General features: G+C 32.0%; 1 protein-coding gene across 4 annotated transcripts in view; it reads right to left on the bottom strand.

The window, feature by feature from the left end:
- Positions 1 to 12,057, bottom strand: part of FAF1 (Fas associated factor 1) — a 484,187-nt gene that overhangs the window by 226,569 nt on the left and 245,561 nt on the right. The window lies entirely within an intron of this gene.

Genomic DNA, 12,057 nt, shown 5'->3' with positions numbered 1-12,057 from the left:
TGAAACCATTTCCTATTTTTCATAAATGACCCAGACCCAGAGTAGTTAAATGAATTACCCAAACTCCTATAGCTAAGAAAGCAAAATATCAGATATTAGAATCCAGGTTTCCCAATTTCTTTTCAACTACTGGATGGTGATTCATGTAAATATTTGTTCATTCAATAATCATTTATAAGGTGCTAGGTACTACATTTAGTGCTATAAATATGAAGATTAAATGACTGAGATCTTACCCTCAAGAAGCCTACCATGAGAAGGAAAACAAACACAAAACAAAAGGATAGAAGTGCTGCAATAGAAGTATACACCAGGTTCAACGGGGCACAGGGATTTTATGCATAAAGTTCCAAGACATTTTATATTTTCACCAGCAAAAACTTTGAGTTTCTGCAGTTCTACATTACGAAAAAGTCCAACAAATGAAAAAGAAATACCAAACCACTCAGGGCTAGATGATCGTGCAGCTTGTTAGTAGCAGGAAGATTAGAACTCAGATTTCATAAACCATAGTGTAATGATCTTTCCACTACCACAAGTTAACTAATTGCCAATTGAGAAATAATTAGATTAAAATCTATAAGACTGCATCCCCTAGATTTGGAAAACAACACCAAGAAATGACCTGGCAGATATTACAAATTAAGGATGACATAAATCTATTTTAAGTCAGAATTTTATTTTACACTTTTTGTGCAAACTATTCTCAGTCTCATTTTTAACAAATAAGTGAGAATTTATACAGCCAAATCAGAGATATCTCTCATAATTCCCTTGAGAAAGTACCTGTTTATGTCAATGTTAATACTTAAAATGCTTGAAATACTTAGAAATACTTGAATGACTTCATTTTTGCAAATGCCTTCAGATGCAAATAATCTCATTGAGTTATAGATTCTTTTTTAATTCAGTCATTCATTAAACATACCAACTCTTTAACAAATTCAGTGGTAGGTCCAGAAATAGATGAATTTGATACTTCTCCTGTTCTTAAGGTGCTTTTAGTCTAACAGGGGGAAAAATAAGTAAATAGATAACAGCAAATGAGTGTGGTAAATGCTAATACAGATATATATTTACACAGAGAGGAGAAGCTCAGAAAAGAGAGAATAACCAAAAATGTGACTACCCAGATTGAATAACCACCTGCCTCGCAACATCTGGCTTCCAAATACTTTTGGCAGTTTCAACAAATCAATTTCTCCCTTTCATAGGACAAAGATCGGCCATACATGAAGTCATTCCAAAAGAAAAATTTAAAAAAGCATCAGTCTCTAAAGCCAGTTCCTAGAAATCTAGAATAACTTTTGAGCAACAGAGGATATATATATCAATAACAAAGATGACTAATTTGAAGGCATCAACGTTCACTTAAATTTATGACATGTAAGCATGTTAATATATCAATCACTTTTAGAGTCATGCTCCACATATTGCTCCATTCATTATATACAAACATTGGTTACAATATTTGAAATTACAATTACTAATAGAAATTAGGACTCATAAGACATTTTACTTATTTCTGAAATTTCAAATTCCAAGCAAAGCGATCCATGTGCAAACCTGTTATTAGCAACAAAAATTACCCACAAAAAAACAGCAGCCTTAAATATCCCTTATTAAAATTCTCTCCTTTACAATGTGAAGCATAAGGGAAATACCTCCCAATTCAACAGAAATGAACTGATGTTTAACTGATATTCTATAATAATAACAGTAATTATTATTAGACATTACAAATATACCTCTTAGTGGGAAATACTTCACATTTTCATCAGGCAAAGGTAGGCATGGAAATGTTAAGTGTTTTTGATAACAGAACACCAAAAAGTACTAGAAACAAATGGCAACAGCATAATTTGAATTTAACATATATAACCTATAACTTCAATGTTTTTGAGATGCAATTTTTATAAAATTGTGAACAAGAGAATCAGGAATGTCACTATCTCACTCATAATTGATTTTATTTAAATGTTTTTTATTATTATATTCAATTAGCCAACATATAGTACATCATTAGTTTTTGATGTAGTGTTCAACGATTCATTAATTGCATATAACACCCAGTGCTCATCACAACACATGCCCTCCTTAATACCCATCACCCGGTTACCCCATCCCCCAACACCCCTCCCTTCTGTAACCTTCAGTTTTGATAATTTTTTCCTTCATAATGATTATAGGGTCTCTTCTATATTAACTGCACTATCATAAATGTGATAACAATATGCTCGCAAAAGAACTATGACAAGCATCAAATCGGTGAAACAGGAAAAAATCACAATAGAAGGAAAGAGCCTGAGAAAGTGAACTGTAAAACAAGATTTCAATTCATTTGAAATAAAGCTCTAGTTTGACATATAAATCTTTAACTTTCCCATACACATTAGGAGTTTCCAATGGTGCCATCTTGGATAGACATTCACTGTACTAACATTTAGAATAGGCTTAGCTCTACCAGAGAAAAGAGAACTACATAAATGGATAAAAATTAATGCTCTGGAAATGTGACATAATCAAGAGGTCCAGCAGGTACATAAAAATTCTAAAGCTGCTTATCTTTAAAATCCATAAAATGGAAGGTTCAGTCTCTTATAATATGGTTTCTCTCTTTCTAGCTACCTGCTTTTCTTTAAACCACCTACCTGCAAGGCAAGGAAAACTTTATCAATATTATTAAATATTCTCCTCATGGACAACTTGAAAACAATTCAGACTATATCAGTCAAATAAGAAGTCACGGCACCTTGAATCCTAACAATGAAATAGAAATTACTGATATACAATAGAATCTTATTTAGAACATTTTCTTGTCCTCTCACTCCATTGGCTAATCCTGGGCTTTCTCTGCAGTCTATCTTGTGCTGCTCTTCAAAAATACATAATTAAGATTTACATTTTCCCAAATGGAGGATACTTAATCCTAAATATCACCCCCCCACACACACACACAAATATGAGCCCCACTGTCCTTTGTACAGTCTTTGTTTTAGAGGGAGAAAATATTTTCTTGGATGCCCACAGTCATTTTAAAAGCTTAACTAGGAGGTTCCTCTTTCACCTTCTTCTGGAATTGGTCAAATCGTATTTATTTCTTCACTGTTTTTTTTTTTTTTAATCAACCCCAACAAATATCTGGTTCTTATTCTTAGGCCTTCAATTACTTTTAATTTGTGGGCACTTGACTTTTCTAGCATAAAGTTTCGAGGAAATTATTCCATATCAATGTGTGGAACAGCTGTAGACAAAAAGGAAAAGATTTCTTCCTTGATTTCATGTACCTGGATACATACCATACCTCTGGACACCACAGGCTAAAACTGCTGGCATTTAAAAAATTTTATTTTGTACTCTAAGTGCAAATCTAATTTGTTTTCCACTGTCACTCATAGGACTTTCCCAGCATTACTCTTTTCCAAAGTACCTTCTTCCCTCATTTCCTTCATCCCTTTCCATCAAGTGCTCATGTTCAGTATTATTTCTCCCCCTGCTCTCCCTCCACCCCCATGCATAAGCTGTAAAATAGATGTAAAGCTTGGTGTAAGTCCAAAAATTTTATGATCAAAATACATACTTAGCAAATTGTTTGGCTAAATCTTTCATGTATGATGAAAGATTATTACCACAATTCATTAGCAAATTATAGACTTTGAAATGTAGGCAGACAAATATTTGGCCCTGTATCAATCAATTTGGACCAGCTGGGTAGAAATTCACACAATCCCAGGAAACCCGGGAAGTGAGGTGCTCTTTCATTTTTCATTCACTTGAAACATTAAAGAAAAATTATCATTCTATAAAAATGTCCACTTCTCAAGATTTTAGCAGAGCCATTTTAGATTGAGTTTTATTTTCAGTCAATTACTACTTTAGTGACCAATAAACTGATCATTTTTCTTGCAATCAAATGTGGAAGAATAGTGCCTGTGTATATATAGGCACCATAGTATTTGACCATTATAACCCAGTTTAAAAGCTTAATATTTAATAATGGTTCTGTTGCCCTAAAAAGGGGAAGTGTATACTTCTACATATACTAAATCAGCTTGGAAACTAATTTTGCAGTTATTCACAATAAATATCATTAACATTCCTTCTCTGAGCCTCTCTAGCCTAGTAAGGTGACCCTGTACAAAGATTCTGATTGATCCTATGTCTGTCTGTTTTGGTTAAGCTACAAGGCTGTATATGGGGACAGCTGCACTTTGGGAGCAACTTAAAACAAATTTCATCTTAGTGGCATCTAATCCAGCGCTTGGTACAAGACGCATGGAAAAGTCAGTGTCAAAATTAAACAATGCCGGCTTTGCAATGAACAGATGCTTTTGCCTTGCAGCTGTAAAAACGTTAAAACAATCCAGTACTCTACTGTCTGGTCACGCAATGACCACAAAGCAAGGAATACATTTATAAAAAATGTTTGTTACAAGCTTTTAAAGTCTTTTTTCTTTTAAAAATATTTTTTTAAAAAAAGGAATGTATTGAGGGTAATAATAAGGTAATATAGCTCTAAACTGAGCTATAGAATTTTTTAAAGTTTTATTTTCCATACTAAATATGTTTGAAAAAGAACTCGTTGACTAGATAGTATTAAGTCATACACAAGACACACTAAACAAAAGAAAAATGATCATAAACAGATGTTTAAGGGGTTACGGACAAATAATCTTTGGTATATAAGGATAAACATGTAAATAATTTTCAGCATGCAGGCCTTAATGTACCTTCATTCAATCTAAGTTATGTTTATGAGCGCTTTATATTTATTCACTTACCCATCCTTTGATTTACTTCTTTCTCTCTCTCTTTTTTTTTTTTTTTTTTTGCTGGGGTTGGTTCGGGAGAAGAATGAGGTTATTATTCTTATTTTATGGCTGAAGGATACTTAAATGTTAAAGTATTTCTCAGCTTAAGTAACATGGTACCTACTAAGTCTATAAAAAAAAAAATTGTAGCCTTTTCAACCATTCCCCTACAGGACAGAACCTCATCTCTGGCATTCAGGAATCTAGGGGTTAATATTTTAATACTGAAAGAAACTCTTCTTCATTAGGAGAAAGGCTCCCACTACTGTGCCTATGAAACCAAAGAATCAGCCCCACCTAAGTAACTGGCTGCATGGTCATGGTCAAACTATGTCACTAATTGAAGTTTTAGATTTAAAGATAGCTTTTTATGATAGCTTTTCTACAAGAAAGAGAATCTTGTAGTCTTACCTTCATTTTTAAACAGTCCACCGCAAAAGAATTTTTCAGTAAGTTTTCCTAATCATTCATATTTTTTTCTAGAAATCCTTTTCTCCCAAAGGGTATCAATTCATTAACACCTTATTGCTTATAAATTTCATTACGTTTTGTTGGTTGAAGGTTTGGGGATTCCCCTTACATTCTTCCTCACCTCAAAACTTGTATTTCAATGAACGAAGTCCCAAAGTAATGACATTAATAGGAAATGAATCAAATTTTATTTTAAATATCAAAGAAGGCATGCTACTATTAAAAGTCTTTGAAAAATAAAACTTAAAATGTTTTTGTAGTTATTTTTACATTTCTAAATTTTACTTCCTAAGAATGTAACTAACATATATTGATATATAAAGCATTATTAGTGCCTTATGCCTTTTAAAATATAAATTCTAGACATTCATTTAAAGAAATGAGCCAAACTTAGAAAGTGTCTTCTCTATGAATTGTTTACAATTATCTTTAAGTTATATATTATTGGCATGATTTTGTTGTATTCTTTGCTAATAACTATAATAAAAATGCACTTGAATTAATGTCAGTATGCCATCAAACAAAAGTAGACCATGCAACAGAAATATATCACGAGAATTAAACTTCAAAGTATAAAATAACATACAAAATTGACATGCCCTAGATGTGATCCCTTGTATCTTATCTAACCCACATAGCTTAAAAGAATTCATTATTTTACAGTGTTAGTATTCCAAATTACAATTGTACCATCAACAGCTTTAAGGATAACTATGCATTTGCACAAAATGGGCTTGCTAATTTTCTTGTTGTGTCATAATAACTTTGGTTAATAATTAGAATTATGCTAACAAGAACTATGTGAAAATATTTTGTTTGGAAGCATATTTAATTTCAGATTATTAATTTACAATCCCATTCACATTTAATAGACTTTAGTATACTACATATTTTTATGGGACCGTGTAGAAATTTGCAAAAATGGTTGGCTCAAATAAATGGTTCCCTATCAAGTGCGTTTTATTCCTCTGGGTTCACTCAATAACAGCAATATATTTTTAAAGTATATATTTTACTCAAAAAATACATAAGTAAGTCACAAACCAAAAGCTAACAGATGTGTGACTTCTAATTAGTTATAATAATCTCTGCTTCAATGCCATTAGAATGAGCCTTTCTTTTCTTTTGAAAACTAAAAAAGCTTTCCTTTGAATTTTAAACTGTCAGGGTGCTTCAAAGTCAATGTACAAAATCTGCTTTGATTAAAATTTTAGACATCTACAGTGATAACTTTATGAAAGGAAAATATTAAATTATAATTATCCTAAACAGACACAGTCTTGTGAAACTAACCCTACATTCATGTTAAAACACAAAGAGTTGAATATAATGAATTTGATTCATCCTCGGACACAAAGCTTCACCACAGTAAACTCAGTCAACTGTTGCTCTTGCGCCTATATTCATGGTGCTTAAATAGCGCACTTTAAAACAAAAAAAACTCCAATTGGCTTTTCATATATCCACCCTCCCCAAAAATAACGCACTTGAAAAACTCAAATGATATGAAAGGCTTCAAGGCCTCTTTTCTCCCTTTCATAGCCCTTTTTTTTATTTCTGTTTGCAGTAATCTGCCTTTCTCTTTCTCTTTCTCATTGCTACAGAGCAAGCGAGGAGGCTCAGAGCTTTGAAAAGGGGGCTCAGTGTGTAATGGGTCCACTAGAATTAATTTACTTGCACCAAATCCATTGAGCACAGAGGGGTTTTTTTCCCCCTCTCTCTCTCTCTGTCTCTCTCTCTCTTCTCAAATCATTTGGAGTCGAACGCAGCCCCCAGCCTTTGTAATTCTAGTAAAGCACTTAAAGTGCACAGTAGGTGTTCATGAGGACCATCTGGTCAAAAGCAAAACAAGCTGCTGATTTTGCCTTTGAATAGAATGAAGCAAGTGTGAATTAGTCTCTTCAATTAGCACTATTACAACCTGTCAAGTGCATATTGTAAAACAGGATTATTACAGTATTGGTCACCAGTGCAATTATTTACTCTCTGCCTTTTCTTGCATATAAAAATGTCTTATGTTTATTAGTTTCTGATAACTGAACATAATTTCTCTTAACTCAGACATTTCAAAACTACCAACACACAAATCACAGATTATGAAACACGGTCAGCTAAAAAGATGTTAGGATACACATATCTTAAGTAACAAAGGACTAAAGCATTGCCCTTAATTCTTAACAAAATTTCATTGTTTCTATCCTCTTGAAAAGTAGGTGAAGAAATACTTACATGGGCTTAAAAAAAAAAATTTCCCAGAGAGATTATTCTAAAATACTTTTGGAGAGAGAAAAAGACTTGTCAGTTCCAAATGGCAGCATTGTAAATATTACTTAAACTTATTTCCTAAGGGGATGATTTACTAAGAATCACAGGTAACCAATATTTATAAAATGATCATTAGCAATTTGTTCCCTTAAAGTGGTATGACTTCAACAGATTATAAAATTCAACTTGAAACTAATAATGTACCAGCATATTTAAAAGAAACTCATAATGTCCTTTTCTGAAAGCTGAATAAAGGCTTGAATTCATTGCCCAATTGCTTAAGAAATTATATCTCTTTCATTCTTGCTAAGATGTCATTTGTGATTTCAAATTTTAAAAAAAATCAAACTATGATATATGCTAATTAAAATGGGCTCAATCTAATTGAGTTTATATATGCCATTTATCTTGAAGTAAATTTATAAACCACTTAAACTTTTAATTAAATAAGCACACAATTTAATTTACCCTCTTGCATATGCACATTCTCAGCTACTCTACTCTTCAGTTCTGTGCCAGCACCACCCCCCCCCCGCCGCCCTCTCTAAACTGGAAAACAAACAAACAAACAAAACAAACCAAACAAACAAACAAAAAACAACTATACTTAAAACATTTACAGAAGGGTCATGTTAGTTAAGTAGTTATAGTCAACCCAATACCAGAAAATTGCTTATTAGTACAATTTGTAAAAAACCTACATATTTAATACTGTTAATGATCTCCAGCATCAAAGGAGAATAGTTAGAAACATACATTAGTCAAGGAAGTTCAGAAAGTAGCAAGTAGAAAAACAGGCACAAAACCCAACACAAGTTTCAAATTGCAGAATCAGAACTAGCCTCATGATTTCACAATTATTTAGTCAAGATTATTTTTAAAGACTGTTATGATTTCTGTATTTAGTTCATTTCTTATCACTAATTCAAACTATTAACTTCTCACTTAACAATCACTAGTATTAGTAGTGAAATGTTTTACTATTCTATGCAAGATATATCTTTATAGGTCATCAATTTTCCCCTTTCATTCCCCTTAAGAACTAAATCAACATTAATAAGAACAGTGAGAATTCTAGGGTAAAGTGAAACTTGGAAAAGGATTTAAATAATTCCAATAGTTATTTATCATGCTTCTAGCTATAACAGATAAGTAATACTCAATGATTCCATACCAAAAATACTTAGGTTTCTTATTATTGTTATTCTGGGTCATATACGTATTCCTTAAGTTTGTATGACACCTGCAAAGAAAAGTGGGTATTTTGCCTAATAGAAGCTTTTGCAATAGTAATATGGACAACAAAGAATTAGTTTCCAAGAAGAGTTGGCTTGATTTCAGGGACTTCATATCCTTTTCCACACCTGGGTTTAGGATTTGCACTAGGCAAATCAATCTTTTTTCCCTTAATTTAACCAATCCCAAGTGCATTTGTAATCATAGATTTTAATAGTATTAGACAGTATTACTAGAATCTGTATAATCGACTGTTTAAAAACTGAATTCTCAGTGTAGAAAATTCATTAAATAAGGGGTAATCTTGTTTTAATTTTCAAAGAAATTCACTGTTTTAAAGTGTGCAAAGTAGCTACTTCAGGACCCAAAAAGGTGGAAAGACAGATTGTCACGAAGTAATTGTCATATTATCTGATAATTTCATAAACTATTTGTTGAAATGGAAAAAGAGAAAGGATTTTTATTCTATGACTACTTGCAACTTTCCAGTCTGACCTTTTTATACTATCACTGCCTTTTCCTCAAGTAGAAGGATAATGTAAGTGGAATGATTTGTAAAGAGCTTAAAAAACCCCTCAATATCTAACTAGTTTAAATTAAAATCTAGAGCACCCAAAGGACATAAGTCACGCATTGTGAGGCAAGAGACCACAGAGCCAGAATGAACAAACACTTGCACAACTACGGTTTATCACCACTAACTTGCATGAACATATGGTCACTGAAGAGTTTATTTGAAATTCAAACTGCATCTAAGTTCTATTTTCTAATTCAGTATTTTAAAAAATGTATTTTGTCTAATTAAAAGTCATAGTGCCTTTTTCAACCCTATTTCATTTAATACAAATTTCTCTCTGGGGGAAAAATATTACAAAAGCTTTTTTTTTAATATACACAAGGCTTTCAAAATTTAAAATAGCAAAAAATGTGCTGTTTTTTCACCTATAACAAAAATAATATACTCCTACCCTGGAAAAAAATCAGGTGTTTTTTTCTTCCTTTCCCCCATATATTGGTCAGAATTCATTCTTGGACTTATTAAACAACACCGAAAAGAGATTTCTGAAACTGATGACAGAAATTAATTTATAATTTAAGATACATGACATCATTAAGCTTCCACATTAATAGCAAAAACTCTAACATTCATAAAATCATACTGCAAGATCATATCAACATTGTATTTTTATTGTGTTGCAAACTGACTTGCAATCATACAACAAAAAAAGGACATACTTAAGTGTCACTGTGGGTTGTATGGCTGTAGCATAAGAGCAACTATTCCTCCCGAACCACCCCCTAGCCCCCAAATAGTCCATAAGTTGAAGAAGAAAAGTCTTAGAACTAGGCCTACAGAGTGTGATTCTAGGCCCAGAGACCATAATCCTACATTTGTTTTTTCTAAATTGTACAGAATAAAAGAGCCTACATGTACCTGTCTACTCACAAAAGGCACTGATACTAGAAATTGCATTTATTTTGTCCTGGCATCTAGAATTTCAAAATATTATTTTAAATAAACTTAAAAAGGGAAAAAAAGAAAAAAGAAAAAGAAGAAACCAAACTCTTGTGAGAAATACCTAAGAATATCTGTCTTTGCAAAAATATTTCCGGGACATTTTTCATTTAGAAAATGGTATGAAAAAGGTTTACTGTTTTCAAGTCCTTGAAGCTTAAAAAATATTTGATAATCTAAATAGCAGGCCATGGAGAACAGTTTCAGCCAACTGTGGCGCACAACGGCACATTTACAGAATTTTAAATATTTCTTTTAATAATTGATGTAGTCATTTTGAATCATTCTGCATAGGATATCAGGTGTGAGCAGATTGCATTAACGCTGCTTAAACATTTCAACTTGTCAGTATGGCCAACTCGATTTCGGAAATATTTGCAGTATTTTCCCATCGAAACAGTAATAAAGGCAAAATAAATATATGCCACTACTTTATAATCACCGAACATTAATGAATATTTTATGTCTTTTTAAATCTCCCTGTTTAATTTAAAAGGGTGAAATTAAGTCTCCTCCCTGCAATATGCCAATTATCTGTAAATCAAACAATAACTTGGCCATTATGCTCCTTTTTGTTAATATAAGAGAAGCTAATTTGAAAACACCAAATGACATTTTTAGACTATCAGTTTAATAGTCCTTTCTGCCCTCTTGTGGGAGAAAGTTGAAACACACTCAAACTATAGAAATGTTAAAAAAAACCCAAAACTGCAAAAAAAAAAAAAAAAAAAAAAAAAAGGTAAAAATTTTGGCTATAAAAATTTCAATCAGAAAGAAAAATAAAGCAGTGTATATTTATCCATCATGCATTGTACTAGTCTTCAATTTAAAAAAGTAAATCAATAACAAAATGAAATTTACTTTGTACTAGTTTTGCTTTTCTTGATTAAAATGGGAGTTATTTGTTTTGAAACTAAATTTCCTTATTTAACTACATCCAATATATAATTTAAATTTTACTACCATGAAGTTACCAGAATAACATTATTTCTAAAGTAAAAGCAATAATGATTCTCCAAGGAATTGAAAATTTAAAGACTAGAATGCCCATTGTAGAGGTTAAAATGAAATGCCAATTAATATGTTCAAAATCCTGGAAAAAAAAATCAAGTAACTCAAACTTATCATTCAAACTAGGGGCCAAGAAAAATTTTAAAGATTTTACTTATTTGTCAACAAACTATTCATGTGATAAACAGAGAAAATAAATTCAAACAATGAGTTACTTATGGCCAATTCAGAAGTTGAAATTCATTGACAAAACATCCAAAAAGGAACCCATTAATAGTCCAAACACTACTAAAACAATTCATATACGTCTGAAAAATGATTGGGTGAAAACAACTCATTCTTTCAATATGACATTAATAATTATCTTAAGCAATGTAGACCAAGAAAAAATTTATGAAATAATCCAAGATTAATCATAATTATCTTTATAAAAATATTAGCAGACAAATGATTGTTGTCTTTACAATTAACAAAACGTAATGTGTCATAATTGTCATTTTAGTGTTTCTAAATACAAGTCCTATCAAAGCCTTATACATCTTCCCCCCCCCCCATGGAGATAAATTACTGGCTTTTAAGTGGGTGGGGCCACAGGTCAAAAGGTACCTTTTCTCTCTTGGGGGCGGTTCTTTTTTTGAAACAGTGGCCCTGGTTGGCCACGCTGAAGAAAATAATTGACACTATCTCAGATATTCTAAGCTAAAGACTGACAGTCTCCAACAGCATCTCACGAATACTGCCTAATGT

The sequence above is a fragment of the Ursus maritimus genome, unplaced genomic scaffold (genome assembly GCF_017311325.1).
Source record: "Ursus maritimus isolate PB19 unplaced genomic scaffold, ASM1731132v1 scaffold_12, whole genome shotgun sequence".
In the NCBI taxonomy this organism is placed as follows: domain Eukaryota; kingdom Metazoa; phylum Chordata; class Mammalia; order Carnivora; family Ursidae; genus Ursus; species Ursus maritimus.
This window is presented reverse-complemented; position numbering and strand designations above follow the sequence as displayed.